Source organism: Microcaecilia unicolor, chromosome 7, assembly GCF_901765095.1.
Source record: "Microcaecilia unicolor chromosome 7, aMicUni1.1, whole genome shotgun sequence".
Lineage (NCBI taxonomy): Eukaryota > Metazoa > Chordata > Amphibia > Gymnophiona > Siphonopidae > Microcaecilia > Microcaecilia unicolor.
In genome coordinates, this window is record NC_044037.1 from 195342634 (window position 1) to 195366668 (window position 24035).

Here is a 24035-nt window from a genome sequence, read left to right on the forward strand (position 1 = left end):
AAAACACGACCAGGTAAAGTCGTCTAAGTGTTTGCCAGCGACGTCCTTGTTTCTTTCGATTATGGGTCAAAGATGTCCAAGTGTTAGGCATGCCCAAGTCCCACCTTCGCTATGCCTCTGACATGCCCCCGTGAACTTTGGCCGTCCCTGAGATGGAAAGCAGTTGGGGACATCCAAAATCGGCTTTCGATTATACCGATTTGGACGACCCTGGGAGAAGGACGTCCATCTTCTGATTTATGTCAAAAGGTGGGCATCCTTCTCTTTTGAAAATGAGCCTGTTAGGGGCCCTTTTACTAAGCCATGGTAAAATGTGGCCTGTGGTAGTTTTGGACCACTTTTTACCATGGTGAGAAAAAGGACTTTTAAAAAATGGGGCAGTAAATGACCATGCTTTAATATTAAAATTAGCACACGGCTATTTACTGCCTGAGCCTTTACTGTCACCTATTTAGGAGACAGTAAAGGCTCAAGCGATAATCCTGTGGTAATCGGGCAGCATGTAGCAATGTGGCCATGCTGCAGATTACTGCCAGGAACACCCCCTATGTTAGAAAATAGAAATTTGCTTTCTATCGCAGGAAACTGTGAGCGCCAACTTCAGAACTACTGCTGGGCTCCCACGCTACGGCAGGACCAATTTGATGCATGCTACCCATGCGGTAGCCCTACAATGCCTTTGTAAAAGGGCCTCTAAACAGGAAGGGGCTCTTGATAATATTCAGTCACCTGACAGTTTGGATTTAACAAGATTTTTTGAGTCATCTTAGGAGCCAATTACCAAAAGAGCAACTCTGTTGGTCTATTTTCATAAAGAGGAATTTAAATTTTTGGTTTTGAAAGCTTAGGAGCTCTTTTACTAAGCCGCATAGACGCCTATGCATGGGCCTGCTACCGCGTGGCCCATGCAGTAATTTCATTTTTGACACGTGTCCGCTACGCATGCCAGTAAATATATTTTATTTTCTGGTGCACGGTGAAAATCAGGCAGTAACTCCGACTTGATGTGCGTAGGCGATTACCACATGGTTAACGTGAGCGTCTTTACCGCTAAGTCAATGGGTGTTGGTAAGGTCTGAGACCCAAAATGGACAAGCACCAATTTTTATTTTGCCGCACATTCATTTTCAGCAAAAATGTTAAAAGGCCTTTTTTACAGGCGCGCTGAAAAATGGATCTGCACGTGCCCAAAAACATGCACGTACACTAGCACAGCCCATTTTTTAGCGCACCTTAGTAAAAGGACCCTTTATTTTCCTAAAAAGAATATCTTCTTTTTTGGGAAGGCTCTTATGATATTCCCAGACATTGCCAGACCCACTCAATTGAGGTGGAAAAATTTTCTTCAATTAAAATCACGGGTACTGGTTATTGGAGCCTCCGTCATTTTGAAGTTTCCTTGCAAATGTCTGGTAATGCGTGGAAATAATTCCTATATTTTCCTTGATCCTACTCAGTTGGAAACTTTTTTGATGGAAAAAGAGAAAGTTTAAATTATTTCTTTTTTATTTTCTTATGTGTTTTTTCATCTCTCTTTAGGCAGGATTGGAGTTTGATTGATTTATTATACAGTGCTTGATGATATTCTTTAACTTTGTTTTTTTTTCTTGATTTGTTCTCCCTTGATGTGGACTTGTATGCTTATATTATTTGTTTAGAATTGGTGTTATGCTTTATATTTCCTATGCATAGTACTGTATATTTCTGTTTTTGTAACAAACAACAACAAAAAGTTTTAGACAAGTTCATGGAGGAAAAGTTCATAGTCTGCTATTAAGACAGACACAGGGAAGCCACTGCTTGCCCTGGAATTGGTAGCATGGAATGTGTGCTTCTGCCAGGTACTTCTGACCCAGATTGACCACTGCTGGAAACAGGATACTGGGCTAGATGGAACATTGGTCTGACCCAGTAGTGCTATTCTTACGTTCTTAAATTTGTGCCTGCTTTTTGTTTAGGTACTTTTTAAAGGCAAAAGAACATGCAGGCAGTAGTTTTGATGATTCCAAATTATGAAAGTGCTTCCTTCCGGGAACATTTCCTAAACCCAGTAGGTAAAAGGACAATATACTTGCATTGTGGAATGCCACATGCATTAATAAAAAAATGTAACGTATGTTAGAAAGTTTTAACGTATTTTATTCTACTTAACACTCATTAATTCATTAGATCAATTTAGCATATACAAAGAGGGCAATTCTATAAGTTGACGCCAATGGGGCATGCCTAAACCGTTATAGAATACTATATGTTTTCATGCTAAAAGTTAGGTGTGCGCATTTATGAGAGGTCAATGGCTGGTATAAGTTGGCACGCCTAAGTGCCCCATGCAATTTGCACAACTGATAATATTCTATATTGCACATGTTGCTTGGTGCTGTGCCCATGGTCAACCATGCTCTACCCATATGTAGACCCTCTCACAGTTACGCACTAAGGAACATTATAGATATTAAAGAATAGTGCCCAGCACTTATCCTCCAGATTCTATATAGCGCAACTTAAGTTGCACATATAAATGTGGTCATATTTTGGATTTGCATGCGGAAATTAGTTAACAAGCCAATCAGCACCAATAATTGTCACTTAAGCAATTATTGACACTAATTGGCATTAATTAGAATTTACACACAGAACTGTCTAAGTGTATTCTATAGCATGATGAGCATAAATTCTAAGTCACGTGGAGGGGCATAATCGAACGGGGCGCCCACGTTTTGCTGAGGATGTCCTCGCAGGATGTCCCGCGAAGGAGCAGGGAAACTCGTATTATCGAAACAAGATGGGTATCCATCTTTCATTTCGATAATACGGTCGGGGACGCCCAAATTTCAACATTTAGGTCGACCTTAGAAATGGTTGTCCCCGGTTTTCAACGATAATGGAAACCGAGGATGCCCATCTCAGAAATGACCAAATCCAAGACCTTTGGTCGTGGGAGGAGCCAGCATTCGTAGTGCACTGGTCCCCCTGACATGCCAGGACACCAACCGGGCACCCTAGGGAGCACTGCAGTGGACTTCAGAAATTGCTCCCAGGTGCATAGCTCCTTACCTTGGGTGCTGAGCCCCCCAATCCCCCCCAAAAACCCACTCCCCACAACTGTACAGCACTACCATAGCCCTAAGGGGTGAAAGGGGGCACCTACATGTGGGTACAGTGGGTTTCTGGTGGGTTTTGGAGGGCTTGCTGTTTCCTCCACAAATGTAACAGGTAGGGGGGTATGGGCCTGGGTCGCCTGTCTGAAGTGCACTGCAGTACCCACTAAAACCCACTAAAACTGCTCAAGGGACCCGCATTCTGCTGTCAGGGAGCTGGGTATGACATTTGAGGTTGGCATAGAGCCTGGCAAAAAATATTTTTAAAGTTTCTTTTTTAGGGTGGGAGGGGGTTAGTGACCACTGGGGGAGTAAGGGGAGGTGATCCCCGATTCCCTACAGGGGTCATCTGGTCAGTTCGGGCACCTTTTTGAGGCTTGGTCGCAAGAAAAAAATGGACCAAGTAAAGTCGGCCAAGTGCTCGTCAGGGACGCCCTTCTTTTTTCCATTATCAGCCAAGGACACCCATGTGTTAAACACAACCCAGTCCCGCCTTCGCTATGCTTCCGACACGCCCCCATGAACTTTGGTCATCCCCGCGACAGAAAGCAGTTGAGGACGTTCAAAATCGGCTTTCGATTATGCCGATTTGGGTGACCCTGGGAGAAGGATGCCCATCTCTTGATTTGTGTCAAAATATGGGCGCCCTTCTCTTTCAAAAATAAACCTGATAGTTGAAAAGGGGCGTGGAATGGCCGGTTTGTGGGCATTTCTCAAATCTATACACATTGTTACAGAATACACCTGGTCTGCACCTAATTTAGACATTAGCATTTACACCAAGTTTTACTTGGCGTAATTGCCCTTGACTAAATTTATTCATGCAGATGGGCGCTCAGCATATTCTATAATCCGTATGGAAATTTAGGCTTATTCTATAAAGTACACCTAAATTTAGGTGTACTTTATAGAATATGCCTAGGCATATTTTTTTTTCTGTGCAGATTTTTCTGGTGCCATATATAAAATCCAGCCCTATCCCCCGGATCCTATATAGCGCAACTTAAGTTGTACATGCAAATCCAGTCATAGAGTCTAGATTTGCACACAAGACTTAATTAATTAAGCCAATCAGTAGCGATAATTGCCAATTAACAATTATTGACACTAATTGGTGTTAATTAGAATTTACACGCACAACTGTCTAAGCATATTCTGTAATGTGATGCACATAAATTCTAATGTGCAAAGCTGAAAAGGGGGCATGGCCATGGGCGTGGAATGGGCCATGGGTGTTTCCGAAATCTATGAACTTTGTCATAGAATATACCCGATCCATGCCTAATTTAGTAGTGGGCTTTTACACCAAGTTTTACTTCGCAACTAAATTTATTTGCACGGATGGCCGCGCGGCGTATTCTATAAACCGTGCTAAAATTTAGGTGTATTCTAGAATACACCTAGGCGTATTTCATTTCATTGCTGTTTATTAGGCATGATAAATCTAGTCCTATATGTGTAACTGCCAATTATTGGTGCCACTAACATGCGTAACTCTTACACAACATATGTGCACCAATTTGGCACCTAACATTTGGCATCAAGTTAAAGGAGAAGGTAAATTTTTAAGATACACTGATAAAGTCACATTCCCACAGGCTGGACAATAACCAAAGAGCTCCTTTCCCCATTAAAAACAATGTTTTCATTATTGCCTTTTTGGTGCTTTGAGTTTTACAACTGGGATTTACTTTAGTAGAAGAAGAGAGTTATCAATTGCACTGAAAACTTTGTTTATGTGAAGCCTGGAATTTGTAATCAAAATTTGCTGCAAAACCATGTGAAACTGCTAAAGACAAATTTGTTTTGTAACCAGCCTTAATCTAATCCAGTATTTCAGATTCTGCCAACCAGAAAGGATACCATTAGTTTGAGAAGTTACTACAGGATGTTAAGCCCTGATATGAAGTGTCTTTGGGCTTGTGATCATAAGGGTGCGTTGGTTTAGCAAGGAAGATTACATCAGAAGGAGAACCAGAAATGCTGACTGATCACGGCAAGTTTCATAAAAGGAACACATTTAGGAAGCAAAACCCCGATGCCATTCTAAGTATGTGCCTAATGTTGCTACCGTTCAACTGTAACACAAACCATGTCCAGGCAAGTCTAGTCTTATTCCCTGAAGTCGAAGGCTGAGAGCTGTAATACGCTGCCATGGTTGCCATTGTAATCTGAGCAGTCAATAGCTGGTTTTCATATTCTAAATACAATATAAACAAATGCAGCACATTTAGGATGCTAGAATGGCGAAGCATTCCTGGCAGTGAGCTCAGTTGTATTTTTTACCCCCCTAAATCAAACAGAAACATGTTCTATTTTAGCATTCTTCATGTCTATGATATCTGGCTATAGATTTCCTTTGATGTGTCCCATGGGGCAATTCTATAAAGTGAGGCAAAAGTTATGAGCCAAAATACTGGGTGAGTGGAAGAATGGCCTAGTGGTTAAAGCACTGGTCTTGCAATCCAGAGGTGGCCAATTCAAATCCCACTGCTGCTCCTTGTGATCTTGGGCAAGTCACTTAATCCTCCATTGCCTCAGGTACAAACTTAGATTGTGAGCCCTCCTGGGACAGAGAAATATCCATAGTACCTGAATGTGACTCACCTTGAGCTACTACTGAAAAAGGTGTGAGCAAAATCTAAATAAATAAGTGTGAATTGTACAATGGGACCTGGGTGCACAGATTCCATTGTATTGAAGAATACTGGAGTAAGTCAACTTTATATGCCAACATTTAAACATGCCCACTTGTGCCATATCTATGGCAGGTGTAAAAGTGTGCATCTAAATGTGGCACTTTAGCGCATAAATGACACTGTTTTGTAACATGTATGCGTAATTGTGGGAGATGCCCATGCCATGTCCTCATGAATGCCTTCTTGCATTTGCTCAGGGCCGCCAAGAGGGGGGGCGGGGGGGGGGGGGACAAAATTCCCCGGGCCTCCGAGGGGGGCCCGGCGCCGCAGTCCCACCCGCCCTCCTTCGTCAACTGTCTGCCACCAGGCCGGGCCCCCTGCATTGAAATCACAGTGCCTCTCACCTTCGTGTGAAAGCGCTGCAGGCAGCAGCAGATCGCCTCCCTTCGGGCCTCCTTCGCTTCCTGTGTCCCACCCTCGTCTGACGTCAGTTCCACGAGGGCGGGACACAGGAAGGGAAGGAGGCCCGAAGGGAGGCGATCTGCTGCTGCCTGCAGCGCTTTCACACGGAGGTGAGAGGCGCTATGATTTCCATGCAGGGGGCCCGGCCCGGTGGCGGATGGAGGGGGGAGCGGCGATCTCAGGGGGGCGTGGCCCACGGGGGCTGGGCCCTCGGAGGCAGCCTTGCTCCGGGCCTGGCCCAGTCTCTCGGCGGCCCTGCATTTGCAATGCAGCTTATAGAATACTATCAGTAGTGCACTAGTTCCTGGATGTAATATAGATCACCAAAATTTGGGCACAGATCCCAGATCCATGCACAAATCAATTAGCTAACGAGCTGTTAATCAATAACTTGAGTTAATTGGCACTCATTTGAGTTTACATGCAGATCTGCCCTGCGCCCCTATTGTATAAAATGCGTGCCTACATTTTATAGCGTACAACTCAAAAGGGGACATGGCCATGGGAGGAACATGGGTAGGTCAGGGGTCTTCCCAGAAATTAGGCACAATGTTACATAATAGGGTCATTTATGCGTCCAACTGCCATTAGTTGCGTGCCAGGGTTTATAGCAGGTTTCAGTAGGCGTAAGTACGGCACCCAAAGTTAGGCGTGACATCTGCACTAAGCTAGTATTGTGCAAAGGGTGCTCCAGTTTAGTGCAAATTTTCCTGGTGCCTAACTATGGACACCATTTATAGAATTCTACTCCATGATTATACTTAGGGTGAGATTCTATATATGGCACCTATAAAATCCGCACAGAAAATATTTCTGCCTGAGCACATTCTATAAGTAGCACCTAGATATAGAAGTGGTATAAAGAATACACATAGTTGATATCCCAGTACCTAAAACTATATGCCTCCATTTACACCAATGAAAACATGGTGTAAATCCTGGCATGCAGATTTAGGCGCACTTGAGCCATATTCTATAACTATGCATGTAAATTTTGGAACGCCCACAAAATGCCCATTTTCCCACCCATAACCATGCCCCTTTTTGCCTGCGCCTGTTAAAATTTAGGCGCTCTGCATTACAGAATATGCCTAGCGTTTTGTGCATGTAAATTCTAATTATTGTCAATTAGTGCTCATTATTGCTTGTTAAGTGCAGTTAACAATGGTGATTGCCTTGTAAAGCCAATTAAGTTACACACGCTGTTATAGAATCTGCTTGGACTTTGGCACAGAACGCTAGGCTCGCTATATAGAATCCGGGGGCTAGCGCTCAATTAGTGTTTACATCTGAATCTGTAAGATCCATGCACGTAAGTGCTAGCATTCTATAATCCGAGCACACAAATAGCGTGCACATTTAGGTGTTCACTTTATACAATGAGAGGGCATTTGTCTTGCAGTACAACTGTGTCCCCATTCTGGATGTGACATTACCTTGGTAGAGACAGAGTAGCCTATGTTAAAGAAAACAACTTTAAAGATCAGGTAGATATTGAAGACTCTAATAAGATTGATCTTAGGTTTATGTTGCAGTGGGATGAAATGGTGGTTTATTTCTGCTTTCTTCAGGATGACAGGAGTTTTCAGGATATGACAGCACTGTGCCTCCACCTAGTGATCAGGTGCATAACTGAATATATGATTCCTATACTCCTGGGAAATTCTGTTAAATTCTGTTATCTGATAGTATTCTAATGCATGCAACGAGAACTTGATTGAAACATCTCACAGGGGTGTGGTTTTAGCCATTAGGATGGCATAGCAGGCTAATTTATAGTTATAGAAACATCAAATACATGAAATAATTTTAATTAAAAGTACCATAATACTCTGTCGAAGGAGTATCTTTAAGAAACACTCCCACAGACAAACTGGAGTCTCTCAGTACAAGGGTTAATGGTGTAACAAAGAAACTCTGCCCAATGTAGGAGGCTTGGGGGCCCTTTTACTAAGCCATGTAGGCACTTCCGAGCACCTAACGCATGCCAATTCAGAACTACCGCACGGCTCAGGCGGTAATTTAATTTTTTACACGTGTCTTTTATTTTCCGGCACGTGGCGCTAACTGGGCAGTAATTGGCATTGTTTGCGCACTGACGATTACTGCCTGGTTATCGTCTGAGACCTTGCCGCAAAGTGAATGGGTGGCGGTAAGGTCTGAGGCCCAAAATGGATGCATGACAATTTTAATTTTGCCGCACGTCCATTTTTGGTAAAAAAAAAAAAGAGACCTTTTTTTACAAGCGCGCTGAAAAATGGATCTGCACGCGTTCAAAGCATGTGCCTACACTAGGACAGGCCATTTTTCAGCGCACCTTAGTAAAAGAACCCCTTGGTTACTGAAGATACGGTGACACACAGAGCACTAGCAAACATATTCAAGTTAAGTGCAGTTTTGAACTTCTTTCTTTGGTAGAAGATGAATTTACACTATCCCTTCAGTCCTGGAAAGGCTTCACCTTGCATATGTAATATTTTATTTTATTTTTTTTATTTTTGTTACATTTGTACCCCGCGCTTTCCCACTCATGGCAGGCTCAATGCGGCAAGCAATGGAGGGTTAAGCGACTTGCCCAGAGTCACAAGGAGATGCCTGTGCCGGGAATCGAACTCAGTTCCTCAGTTCCCCAGGACCAAAGTCCACCACCCTAACCACTAGGCCACTCCTCCATTCCTGACCTTTTTTTTTTTTTTTACCAGTGTCTCAGTATAGTGCAAGTAAGCACCAAAAGGGTAGCTAGTATATTATATATGTGGACCATTAGGAAGCTAGCACAAGCGTAATTGTTCACATGTGACTTAAAGCATATGGCACTTCAACAGAAAGTGCTCTCATCAGCGGCGTAGCCACAGGTGGGCCTGGGTGGGCCAGGGCCCACCCACTTAGGGCTCAGGCCCACCCAACAGTAGCACATGTTTAGCAGTAGCTGGTGGAGATCCCAAGCTCTGCCAGCTGAAGACTTCCCCCTGATGGTAACGGAGACGCTACTCTCCACGATATCGGCACCTGCGCATGCTCAGTTTTCAGCGCATGCCTGCTGCAGACTGCCAAGGTGGAAAGAAGCATTTTCCTGCCAGCTGAGATATTTTTTGATGGTGGTTTCGGGGGGGGGGGGGGGGGGGGGTGAACATTTCGTGCCAACTCACTTCTTGCCTAGGCCCACCCAAAATCTGTTGTCTGGCCACGCCCCTGGCTCTCACTCCACATCGGTCCATAAGAGAGCTTTTTCTTTCATTAATTTTGTATTAAAAACTTTATCAAAACATCCTCTTCATGATAATGTTGTTCAATATTAAAGGCCAATAATGGAAAAAAATAGAAAAGGGGAACTTATATGAAAGAAATGAGAAAAGTCTCCTATGGGTGTCTTATCATTTAGTGTGTGCTAATCGCTTGCACGCTAAATCCATTAGTGCACCATAGTACAAGGACCACAAAGCAACTTAGATGCACCTGTTATACCTAGCTTGCAACCGCAAAGGGGGTGTGTATGTGGTTGGAGCATGGGCTCATCATGGATATGCGACTTATAGAATACTATTTGTTGCATACGTTGCATGGGGCACTTGGGCATGCCTGCTTAGCCAGCCATTGTGTGTGAGCATGCCTAAATTTTGATGTACCAGTGTGGCTTAATGCTAGTGTTGTATAATGGTTTAGGCATGCTCTGAAACCATTATAGAATTGGCATTAATGGCCAGATTCTATATATGGTGTCTAAAACATCCGCGGTAAACATTTCCACCTAAGCATATTCTATAAGTGGCACCTAGATTTAGGTGAGGTATATAGAATATGTTTAGTTGATATACCAGTGATTAAAACTATATGCCTCCATTTACACTAACGAAAACATGGCGTAAAATCCCTGCTCTTAGATTTACCCACACTGGGCCATATTCTATAACTACATGTGTAAATTTCAGAACGCCTATGAAATGCTCATTTCCCTGCTCATAGCCATGCCCCTTTTGCATTAGAATTTAGGTGCAGTTCATTACAGAATTCACTTAGCGAGCTGTGCAAGTAAATTCTAATTATTGCCAATTAGTGCTCATTATTGCTTGTTAAGTGCTGTTATCAACACTGATTAGATTAAGCCAATTAAGTTATGCACATTGTTATAGAATACACCTGGATTTTGCTGCGGATCTCTAGGCGCACTATATAGAATCTGGCCATAAGTGTGCCCCATTGTGGCACCTACATCTTGATGTCAATTGCCCTTTTAGCAGGGAATTCTATAATGGCACTCAAAAATAGGTGCCGGGAATAATCTGCACCAAGTGCTATTCTATAGTGCGCCCCGGGCTGACTGCATTTTACAGAATAGTGCAGAGCACCAATTCCCGCACCCAGCTTGGGCACAAGGACATATACCTGCTGAACCCTAGAGTAAATCCTGGCACAGAATTTGGGTGCACAACCCTGTTACTCTATAACACTGCACCTAATTTCTGGGAGACCCTTGATCTGCCTGTGCCCCCTCCCATGGCCACACCTCCTTTTAGGTTGCACATGAGACAGTTTGGTTGCACATAGAATAGTGCGTAGGCACATGTGCGTGTAAATCCAAATTAGTGCCAATTAACTCTACTTAATGCCAATACTTGGTTGTTAGAACTCAATTGACTAATTAGTTTACGCACATGTCTGGGCTTCGTGCCCAAATTTTGACAACCTATATAGAATCTGGGGAATAATATGTGCACAATTGATTTAATGTGTATAATTGCTTTGTGTGAATTAAAAAGTAGTAATGAGCGTTTAAAAAAAGTATCAAAATGAATGTCTGAAACGAAATGAAAAAACTGAAAAATGGGGGAAAATCCAAACCAACCTGAACCCCCCCCCCCCCCCGAAAATTCTGAGCATCTGTGCTTCCCTATGTTTTGGTACGATTTCTGAGTGTGCTTTTGGCAGGGATTTGCAGTAAAGCCATTCTAATTGGCACCACAACAGTGCATGTTCTGCAAAAGTTACTTCAGAAGACTGTACTTTGAATGCCTTTTTATCTGTGTGCTGTGATTTTAAATATCCAGTTATATCCTCATTTTACATGGAACAGTATAAATTTTCAGTGTGTAGTCCAAACTTATGGAATGCTCTTCCTTTAGAGTTACAACATCTTACTTCTGTATGCACCTTTAGGAAGCGTTTGAAGGTGTACTTGTTTTGCTACGCATTTTTACGCTGATGATATTTGGGCCATCAGAGTTGGAAGGTTTCTAGACTATGAGGCCCTTTTACTATTACTAATATTAATAGTTAACTGTTTGTGGGAGCAGAGGAGAGAGTGTAGAACTGAAGGCTGATCAGAGTGTAAGGAACTCAGACTGTACTCAGTAAGAGAGAAGTGGAAGCATTCATATATTTAGCAGAGTACATGGATCGCTGAGTTAAATTTACGGCTTAGAGTGATCCTTCACTTATCCAAAATAAATTAAAATTAAAACCTGAGAAGACCAAGGTAAATTGGGTACCACCTCTTGATTCTTGTCTGATTTTTAAATCAGAAGTTGAAAGTCTGGGTGTGACCCTTGATTCATCTTTAAGAATAGATGTTCAGATTACTGCTGTGGCTAGAGAGCGTTCCTCCTGTAATGCCTTGTTCAAAAGCTGTGTCTGTTTCTTTCTGCATAGTATTGAATGTCTTTGTAATTTAGCATCTATTGTATCTCTTTATATTCTGGGTCATCCCTTAGGTTATGCCATCAGCTTATCTAGACCTCAGCTACCCATCTCCTCTCAGTGGTGAGTGATCTTAGATCATATTGCTCTAGTCTTATCAAGATTGATTTAGTTACTGGTTTAAATCTCTTAGGGGGCCCTTTTACAAAGCTTTGGTAAAAAGTGGCCTTAATGCACCCTTACAAGAGTCTTTCCCATGCCCTAAGGCCACTTTGTGCCATGGCCAGAAAATGGCTGATTGTCTATTTTTGACATTAATGGCCATATGCTAATATTGCCTCTAGAGCATTTGATTAACACGTGGACCCTTACCATCATCCTTTTTGTAGGCGGTAAGGGCTCATGTGCTAACCAAATGCTAAACGGGGGCTTTTTTTTTACTAAGGCACGCCAAAAAATGGTCTGCACTGGTGTAGGCGCGTGTATTGGATACGCGCAGGTCCATTTTTCAGCACGCCTTCCAAAAAGGCCTTTTTTTTTGTGACCGAAAATGGATGTGCAGCAAAATTAAAACGAGCGTCCATTTTGGGCCTCAGACCTTACTGCCACCCGTTGACTTAGTAAGGTCTCATGCGTTAACTGGGCGGTAATCATCAGCGTGCCTACACTGCCAACTACCGCCCGGTTAGCACCATGTGGTAGAAAATAGAAAATATTTTCTGCCGTGCATTTTGGACACATATCAAAAATAGAATTACCGCCTGGGGCACGCGTCCAAATCAGTATTTTTGAAACCTATTTTTAGACGTATTTTTTTCTGAAGTCCGCCAGAAGTGCGTCCAAATCTCAAGGGGGAGTGCCAGGGGTGTGTGCAGGGCGGAACTTGGGTGTTCCTGGATGGTTTTGTTTTGTTCCATTATGGCTGAAAAACGTCTAAGACATAGACATTTTTCAGCCATAATGGAACAAAACAAAACCGTCCAGGAATAAAACATAGACGTTTTGAGTTAGACCTTTTTTTTAATTACGAATAAGGCACAACAAGGTGCCCTAAATAACCATATTACCACCGGAAGGAATCAGGAATGACATCCCCTTATTCCTCCAGTGGTCACTAACCCCCTCCCATCCCCCCAAAATGTGATGAAAATATTACTTACCAACTTCTAGCCAGCCTCAGATGTTATACTCAGGTCCATTAGAACAGCATGCAGCTCCCTGGAGTAGTCTAATGTTGGGTGCAGTGCACTGCAGACAGGTGGACCCAAGCTTCTAACTCCCCCTATCTGTTACACTTGTGGAGGAAACTGTGAGCCCTCAAACTCACCAGAAACCCACTATGCCCACATATAGGTGCACCCTACACCTGTAAGGGCTATGGTAGTGTTGTACAGTTGGGGCAGTGGGTTTTGGGGGGCTCAGCAGACAAGGTAAGGGAGCAATGGTGAGATGTGTACCTGGGAGCAGTTTATGAAGTCCACTGCAGTGCCCCCTAGGGTGCCCTATTGCTGTCCTGGGATGTCCGGGGGACCAGTCTACTAAAAATGCTGGCTCCTCCTACATCCCAATGGCTTGATTTTGTGTGTTTTGCACTTGGACGTTTTTGTTTTTTGAAAATGGACCAAAAAAAACAAAACATCCAAATCACAAAACGCTCAAAACACAAAACATCCTATGTATTTTTGAAAAAAAAAGATAGACGTTTTTCTTTTTCGAAAATGACCTCCTTCCCTATTTGGATTTTGGACGGTTTTTGAAAATGCTCCTCTATATCTGTTAAGTTTAAAATTAGTCTTACTGCTGTGTTCAGTATCAGCTGCATTTTTTTTAGATTTTTAAAAAGCAAGCTAAAAAACAGGACATTGCAATAATCCAAATGAGGTAGTACAAGCATTTGAACTAACAGAGCATAAGAAAGGCCTAACTAAATGTAACTGCCTCATTTTAAAGACTGTTGTCCTCCAAGGTTGAATAAAGAGGAATCAAGAAAAAAGCCCAACACCCTTGATTCTGTTTCATAAGTACATAAGTATTGCCACACTGGGACAGAACAAAGGTCCATCAAGTCCAGTATTCTGTTTCCACTAGTTACTCCCATCCCTAGAGATGGGAGGAACTAGTGAGGTAATTAAATTTGCTGATGACACAAAGTTATTCAAAGTCATTAAATTGCGGGAGGATTGTGATAAATTACAAGAGGACATTACGAGACTGGGAGACTGGGCATCTAAATGGCATCTAAAGTTTAATATGAGCAAGTACAAAGTGATGCATGTGGGAAAGAGGAACCCGAATTATAGCTACGTCATGCAAGGTTCCATGGTAGGAGTCAGCAAATTTAATTACCTCACTAGTTACTCCCATCTCTAGATCATTTATAAATTTGTTAAAAAGCAGCGGTCCCAGCACAGACCCCTGGGGAACCCCACTATCTACCCTTCTCCATTGAGAATACTGAACATTTAACCCTACTCTCTGTTTTCTATCCTTTAACCAGTTCTTAATCCACAATAGGACATTACCTCCTATCCCATGACTCTCCAATTTCTTCTGGAGTCTTTCATGAGGTACTTTGTCAAATGCCTTTAGAAAATTCAGATACACAATATCAACTGGCTTCAGAACTTTATCAATAGACAAAATCAAAGTGGTAGATATTTCAATACCTTGATTTCAAAACCCCAATACCTTAGTTTTTTGGGGATTCAGCTTCAATTTGTTACTTAAGGCCCAGTCCTGTAATGCATTAATCCCAACCGTGACTGTCGAAGCCCTTTCTAGCATATCCTAAACTGGATTGCTATATATGGGATGCAGACTGTACAAGTCTATCCGGCACCAGCCCTAGTTCATCAAAAGGCAAGAAAGGGTTAAGTGACTTGCCCAGAGTCACAAGGAGCTGCAGTGAGAATTGAACCCACTTCCCCTGGTTCTTAGGTCACTGCAGTAACCATTAGGCTACTCCTCCATGAGAACATTGAAAGATGGTGAGCTCAAGGTGGTCCTCTGTGAGGGCTTTATCATAGCACAATCACAGTATGGAGAGTTTGAACAATATTAATGATTTCTAGTCCTTCAAGTTGCTGTGATTGTGAGGAGCAAATAAAGGGTGGCTCATTAGCTTTAATATTCATTTTATGCAGAAAACGCCTTCTGGAAACAATTTGTATTCTACTATTTTCAGGATAATGGTAATGTTAAGGCTCCCTAGGAGCATTCACTGTAGCAGATTGTTATATTACATTACAGTAATGTTAAACAAACGGGGAAAATATCTTTTCTAATAGCTGTCAAGTTCACTTCAGCATTTCACACTGAAGGAATTTCATATATAATCTCTAGGCATTTTTCTCAGGAGTTGGCCTCCCATTAAATGTTTTTCATTTCTTTAATTCTGAAACAGAACAAAATCATCTTAAGTTGACTAGGCTATGACTATATATAGCCATCTACCTTTTCCTTCAAAGCTGCTTGCTTAAAATACTCCCAAATTGCACTCACATACCCTCTAAGCCAGAAAGATGCAATTGCTAGGGCAAATGTGTGTTGGCAGTACAAATTTTCATCCATTATTGAATAATTTGCAAATTGAAGACCTTGGGGCTCATTTTCGAAAGAGAAAAACGTCCAAAAAGTGTCATAAAGCACAATGTGGACAAAGTTTTGCTCAAAACTCCAAATAGGAATTTTTGAAACCTGTTTTGTAGATGTCTATCCATGCATTTTGTCAGCAGTGTGTTCAAATCACAAAGGGGCATGTGGGGGTGTTTTAAAAAAGACGGGATTAGGGCGGGCATAAGGCATGCCTAACACTTGGATATTTTACAGCCATAATAGAACAAAACGAAAACATCTAGGGCAAAAACTTTAATGTTTTGGTCGAGACCTCACAAAAAGGTGACCTTAATGACCATATGACCACTGGAGGGAATCAGGGATGTCCCCTCCTCACTCCTCCAGTGGTCAATGACCCTCTCCCAACACCAAAAAAATGTGAATAAAAATAATCCTCACCAGCCTCTATGACAACCTCAGATGTTACAGCCAAGTCCTTTAGAGTAGCATGCAGGTCCCCGGAGTAGTGTAATGGTGAGTACAGTGCACTGTAGACAGGTAGACCCAGGCCCATACCTCCTCCACTTGTTACAGTTGTGGTGGGAACTGTGACCCTCCAAAACTCACCAGAAACCCACTGTACCCACATATAGTGCTCCTTCACCTATAAGGGCTATTGTAGTGGTGTACAGTTGGGGGTAGTGGGTTTTAGCAGGCTCAGCAGACAAGATAAGGGTGCAGCGGTGAGATGTGTACCTGGGAGCATTTATGTGAAGTCCACAGCAGTGCCCCCTAAGGTGCTTCAGTACTCTCCTGGGATGTCTAGGGGACCAGTCTGCTAAAAAAACTGGCCCCTCCTATATCTCAATGGCTTGATTTTTACATTTTTAACTTGCATGTTTTTTTTTTCCAAAAATGGCCTGAAAAGATAAATGCAAAGAGCACAATACCTTGTTACAAATGATATTTTTGAAAAAAAAAAAAAAAAAAAGACATTTTGTGTTTTTTAAAATGGTCGTGTTTTCTATTCAGATTTTGTACGAGGCAAGTGTGGCTACCTCTTCTTCTGGAACTTTCCATAAGACCCATAAAACAGGGAAATTCCTCATCACTGATCAAGTAAGCTCAAATGATTCTGTTGTCACTTTAGTGTTGAATTCTTTGCCTGCACAGCTTGGATACTGAGAGAGTAACAATAGCTTCTTTTAACTTTCCTGATAGTGTGTCACAGATGAGGCTTCCAGAACAATAAAAAAATGTTTTGGCTCATTGGAAAGACTACACTCAACTCAACCTCTACTTTTGGTGGCAAACGATTCTTCATCAGCATAAACTGGCAATAGCCTCAGCAGAAATAATGGGCACAGCTGTTAGAAAATGCTTTATTTGGTCTCCTTTAACAAAGTATTTACAATGCTAAGATATGATTATGATTAAGGGACCTGTTTACTAAGATGCGTTGGTGTTTTTAGCGCACCTACACTTAGCGTGCACTCTAACCATGTAGGCACCTATAGGGATATTGTAGGCACGTACATGGTTAACGCTCATACATGGTTAACACGTGTTAAAAACATTAATGTGCCTATAATGCTGCTTAGTAAACAGGGCCCTAAGTATCTCTTGTATTCTTTTATTTTGTATTGTTACTTTTAAGCCATAAAAATGACACACTATAATCCCTTTTATACGTCAAGTGTTCACATTTTAATTGCCTCGGATATATTCATCTCTGTTATCGTCAACTTTATTTTATTGCTACTTTTTTGGGGTTTTGTTTTCATGCTGTATATTTCATACTGTATGTTACCTTTTTGAAAATTAATAAAATTTATTGGAAAAAAAAGAGGCTTCCAAAAGAGATTCCACTAGAAGATCTTACAAATTTAAATGGAGGAAGTTTGCCATGTGGCGTGACAGAAAAGCCCTAGACCCCTTTTCCTTTCCCAAACAAACCAGCTTGGAATACCTTCTACATTTGTCTGAGTCAGGTTTGAAGACCAACTTAGTGCAACTGGTGCTTATCACCAACATATAGAAGGAAAAGCCTTTGTTTGTTTGGTTCATCCAGGGCTTGCTTCGATCGAAGCCTACCGCATCATCATGGGATCTCAAAGTAGTATTAACTCAGCTGATAAAAGCCCACTGTGAGACACTCAGTACTTATGAATTAAAAGTAAACTATCTGATAGGTTTTATTTTTAATGATGGAGACTTTAGCATGCAGAGTAAGTGATCTCCTTCACACTAAATTCTTGAACAACAGGGTGGCACTACACACTCATCCTAAGTTTCTTCCTAACGTAGTGTCTGATTTATCTCTTGATCAGTCTCTTGTCCTGCCAACATTTTTCCCCAACCTCATACCCACAAAGGTAAAAGTGCAGTGCACACATTGAATTGCAAGAGAGCCTTGGTCTTATTTTGGAATGGACTAAAACACTGTGGGGTCCTTTTACTAAGGTGCAGGGCTTTTTTTGAGGGGGTACTTGGGGGTACTGAGTACCGGCACCTTTTTCATTGTCTGCTAAAATTGACCTATGTACCCATAAGTTTTAATGAAAGAGCTCAAGCTCTACACACCAATTCTGCCTTGTCATAGATTCTGTGACTGGTTGCAGGGGGCCTGGCTATTATGGGGTGGGTCCCTCAGTGATCACCCCACTCTTGAAGGGTGGCCAAGCATTTGAGTACCAGCACCTTTTTTGCTTGAAAAAATGCATTGCTAAGGTGCGTCGAAAAGTGGCCTGCGCTGGTGTAGACGCGTGTATTGGACGCGCGCAGGCACATTTTTCTGCGCACCTGCAAAAGAGGCCTTTTTTTGGCTGAAAATGGACGTGCGGCAAAATAAAAATTTGCATGCGTCCATTTTGGACCTGAGACCTTACCACCACTCATTGACTTAGCGGTAAGGTTTCATGCATTATTCGGGGGGGGGGGGGATCATCAGCGCGCATACAATGCTGATTATTGCCTGGATAGCACCACGTGGTACAAAATAAAAAATATTTTTTGCCACTCATATCAGATGTGCGTAAAAAAATGGAATTACCACCCGGGGCTCATGGTAGCTGGGTGGTAGTTCCAAATTGACACATGTTGGACGTGCATAGGCGCCTACGCATGTTAGTAAAAAGGACCCCTTAGAAAGTCCAAACAACTTTTTGTTTCTCTTGACCCATATAGGAAAGGGACTGATGTCAACAAACACTCACTAACTGGCTAGCAGACTGCATTTCCTTTGCTTATGCCCAAGCAGGTTTGAATCTTGAGGGTCATCTCACCGCTCATAATGTTAGAGCTATGTTGGCATCAGTAGTCCATTGCAAAGCTGTGATATAGACATCTGCTCATATATTTGTACTCCAGGCATGATTGGAGATTTGGCCAATTAGTCCTCCAGAATCTCTTTTGGGATTACAATCCAACTCCATCACATAGGTCCATTTTGTTTTCTGTTCCAGTCTGCCTTGTAAAATAAATAAATAAATTACATGCATACAGATATATAGATAGATAACCCTGGTTGTTATTTGTCTGTTGCAGTGCCTTGATATTTTCCCTTCTTTTGTGTTGAAGGCAGCCTAGGCTGTGAAGACTTGCTATCTTGCTTGTCCTCTAATGTGGCAGGTGTTCTCCATGCACAGTAGTATACAAATCCTTACATATCCACCTACTTCCCCAAGGTGTTGTATTCTATTCAGGTTGAATAATAGAGTGAGGTGGTCCCATGTGACTGTAGCAGGAGGGAAGTGGTGTCCGTGTGTAGTGTAACAACTCAAAAACATCTAGCTTTCCCATGCAGGCTCTATTGATGACATCACCCATGTTGTGAGGACTTGTATCCTGGTGACTTTAGGTATATGGGATATTGGGAATTAGAGTGGAGGAGTAGCCTAATGTCTAGAATAGCAGGCTAAGAGCCAGGAAATGCATTGCTGATCCTTGCGACCTTGGGCAAGACACTTAGGTGTTCATTTTTAAAACAGAAAAATGTCCAAAAATGGCACAACGCGGCACGTGGTTGTTTTTCCGCAAACATGTTCAAACATGTTTTGAGACTCATTTTAAAGACGGTTTTCTATGCAGTTCATCTAAATCTCAAGGCGGTATCTTGTGGGCAGGACTAGGGCAGGTTTACAATTTGGACATCTAGATGTGTTTCAATTATGACTAATAAGAGGCTCATTTTCAAAGCACTTAGATTTACAAAGTTTCATAGGTTACTAGGGAACTTTGTAAGTCTAAGTTCTTTGAAAATACTCTAGTAAGTGCCAAAAGGTGCCCAAAATAGCTAGATGATCACTGGAGGATAAAGACATGATCCCTCCTCAATCCCCCAGTTGCCATTGACCCCTTCCCACCCACCCCTAAAAGGTAAAAGTGACAGTACATACCAGGAACTATGACAGCTGCAAATAGAATGGCCATTCCTCTTAGAGCAGCAAGCAGATCCCTGGAGTAGTCTAGTGGTTGGTGCAGTGCACTGTAGAGAAGGAGACCAAGGCCCATATCCCACTCCAACTGGTGGTGGAAAGTGTGAGCACCCCCAAACCACAAAATACTGACTAAACCCACATATAGGTGAAACCGGCAGGCATAAGAGCCATTATAGTGATGTACAATTGGGTATGGTACACTTTTTTTTTTTTTCTATTCCTGGATGACTCACCATACAATATAAGGGGTTTATGATGAGATGTGTACTTGGGACCTGTTATATGAAGTTCACTGCAGTGCCCCTAGGGTGCCCCACTGCTCTTATTGAATGGTGTGTGGCCAGTTTAGTACAACTGCTGGCTTCCATACATCTCAATGGCTTGTTTTTGTGTGTTTTTCCCTTGGATGTTTTGTTGTTTGAAAATGACCTTTAAACAAAGATGCACTGAGCACAAAAACATCCAAAATGGATTTGGATGTCATATTGAAAATCCCCCTCTTAACCTTCTATTGCCTCAGTTAGACACATATGGGTCAATATTCAATGCAATTTAACCGACCAGAAATGGCTTCTGGCTGATTAAATCATCTGTTCAGGACTAACTGCTAATTTTCAGTGGCACTTACCCGGTTAGCGCTGAACTGAAAGCCAACTATTTTGGGGACATTCTGGGGCAGAATCAGCACTTGGCTGGTTAAATACCGATATTCAGCACTTAACTGGCCTGGTTAACCGCAAAACGCTAATTGTCACTGACTGAATATCGGGTTCTTAAATTATAAGCCCTCTGGGAACATGGAAATTTCTGCTGTATCTGAATATAACTCACTTTGCACTGCTCCTGGAAAGGTAAAATTAAGCTTAACCCCCCCACCCCCCAAAAAAATAAAAATAAAAAACCAGAAACCCTCAGCTCATGAAAACCATTGAATGTTTTTCAAATTGAAACTACTTTAGACCTTGGGACACACCTAGCCAATCAGGTTTTCAGGATACCCACAATGAATATGATGTGATAGATTTGCATACAGTGAAGTAAGTGCATGCAAATTTATCTCATACATATTTGTTTTTCCCCCCCCCCCAAGTATTTCAGTCTTTAAATGGTGATATGGGAATGCTGTATTGCAGAACATGGAGCAGACGGTGTTGTGGTTTGTTGTTTTAATTAGGTATGTTTTATTGCAACCCACCTAGGTAATAGGTAGGCTAGAAGTGTGAAAAAGAAAGCAAAAAAGAAAAAAAAAAGAAAGTAAGAATCCTTGCTTTAGACCATTATGGATGCGATTTGAACCAATTACCTAGACATGTCAGCTAACTGAAGCATCCTGTCCCTCTGGCTCATATTGTTGGCAGGATCTAATATTTTCCTTTAATGCTTTCATGGTGCCTTTTTAAATATACTCTATAGTGCTTTATGATAATGAAATTGTCATGCACAAATAAAACTGTGCTGTTTTAACTAGTGATGTTTTTTAAAGTGTCCGGCAGCTATAACTCATTGAGCATTATTCAATAAAGATTTTTTCCATAAGCACAGAGTAGAATAAGACCCATTGTATTTGTCTCTAGAGACAGTAGGAGCTGTAATTATTTATTTATGTAAGGTATCTTTTATAATAATGGATAGGATTATTTTGCAGGATTCTTCATTGAATTAGTCATTGTACTGGGAGATGGGTGGGGATTGTTCAGACACTAAATTCAGTCTTCAATGGTTCATTAGGGATAGCTGAGCGCCAGTAACAGCAGCCATAAAGCAAATCAGAGACACCCCACATTAACCAGTGGAAAATATTAGTAGAACCAAGACAAAAGCGAGACAGAAAACAAGACACTGAACTGCCTAGTGAGTGTTTGCTTCATTTCACACAAACTTTGTGATTCCTTTAACTTATCTGTCAGAGAGCCACACAACAAGAAGGAAAGCTAGGGGAGCGATTGGCAAATTCATCTGTAGAGTAAAAAATGACACCCAGTTAGGAAGTCAGTTGGCATAGTAGCTGGTAGAATAGGGCTGCACTGTTTTGGGATGGGTGCCCTCTCCCACACAGATGACAAACTGAGGCCTGGAGGTCCAACAATGGTACAATTGGTACAATCAATGGTACCAAGCCACCTAGACTACTGCAATGGAATCTAAGCGGGATACAAAGAAGAAATCATAAAGAAACTCCAAAATGCCCAAAACACAGCAGCCAGACTCATATATGGAAAAACAAGATTCGAAAGCGCAAAACCTCTATGAGAAAAAGTACATTGGCTCGCAATCAAAGAACGTATTGCATTCAAAATCCATGCCCTCGTTCACAAAATCATCATTGCTGAAGCCCCGGGATACATGTCAGACCTCATAGACCTCCCAATCAGAAACACAACAAGATCAACACAAACATACCTAAATCTCCACTACCCAAGCTGCAAAGGACTCAAATACAAATCAACCTACGCATCCGGCTTCTCCTATATAAGCACACAATTATGGAACGCACTACCAAATGCCGTGAAAACAACATATGACCACATAAACTTCCAGAAACTACTAAAAACATACTTGTTCAAAAAGGCATACCCTACCGACCCAACTTACATGCCTCAACTCTGCAACACAACAAAACCAAAACTCGATTGGACATAAATTACCTCTCCCACCTTATGATTCCTAAATCTGACTGTCATGCACGAACTTTACTCTATCACAACTTCACTTTGTATTTGTTCATACCGATATTGGCGATCGCCTCTACGGTACTATGTAAGCCACATTGAGCCTGCAAATAGGTGGGAAAATGTGGGGTACAAGTGTTACAAATAAATAAAATAAAATAAATAGACATTTTAGGTCTTAGTCTCTGACTGTAGAATTTATTTGAGGAATTGTGAAACTGTTTTATTAATTATACTTTTAAGTTTTATTATTTTTAATATTCATGCTTTTAGGGGTATGTTTACTAAAGTGAGTTAGTAAATGAGTTTAGCGCATGCTAATGTGGGACTTTCTCACACGCTAAGCCCATTTCTGGTGTGCCCAGGCAATACATGAATTTTCAGTATTTTCCTTTCAGGTTGTGCGCTAATATTCATATTAGCATAGGTAACCTGAAAATACATTTTTTTTTGGGGGGGGGGGGTCACTTAATGCCTCTTATTTAGGAGGCACTAAGGATTCCTATGTTATGGGTGTGCTAATCAGTTAGCACGCACTATTTGTAACAAGCTACCTGGATAGTGCATCCATGCCCATTTACCACCCAGCATGCTCTCATGCCCATTCTATGCCCCTACATTCTCTGTCCAAAAAAAGTAATATAAAAATATGAATACCTCATGCTTAGCATGTGCAAACAGGCCCACTCACTTTGCACTCAGGCCCACCCAGCAGCGGCACAGCAGTGAAGTGGCTGGCGGGGATCCCCAAGCCCCACCAGGTGAAGATTCCCGGTATGTCACCCTCCAGGAGATTGGAGAGTCACTTAACTCCACTCCCCTAACCCCTTCCTGGTACCTTTAAATACTTTAGTTCTTCACTGGAAGTGAGCAGCAACACATTTCCCCTGCTCCAGCCAGCCCAAGCCTTACCACTGATGTAACTTTCTGTTCACAGGACCAGGAAGTTGCTTCAAAGGGTAGGCTCAGAGCTGGCAGGAGCAAGGGGAATGAGTTACAGTTCGCTGTTGGTGAAAGACATGTCAGGGGCATAGAGTTGCCCCCCCCCCCCCCCCCCCGTTGCCTGGGGAGAGGAAGGGGGAGAGGGAGAGATGCCAGATTGGGGGGAATACAGGGTGAATGATTGTCATGCCCACCCACTTTGGGCTTAGGCCTGCCCAAAATTGAGTGCCCATATTTTGTGGTAAGCATTTTTGCACATGCTAAGCATGTGTTAGGGCTTAACACATTTTAGTAGGCATATTCTTAATGTTAGTGTGTAAATATTTTCTGTAATGAGTCCTCTGTGACCATTTATGACTATTTGGAGGGATATGCACTTGTTTAAAAGGGCATGGCAAAATATTAAACCATGTTATTGCATTTTCAGAATTTTTCTCTGAGGGGGGTAGCATGAGCAGATAGTGGGTGTGGAAGCAGAAGTAACAAGTGTGTTATATTTAGCAAGTGCTAACTGGCTAAAGCATAGTTAATGCAGGAGCACTTAGCACCTGCAGGGACCACATGCTAATGGTTACATTAATGCACAACCTATAATAA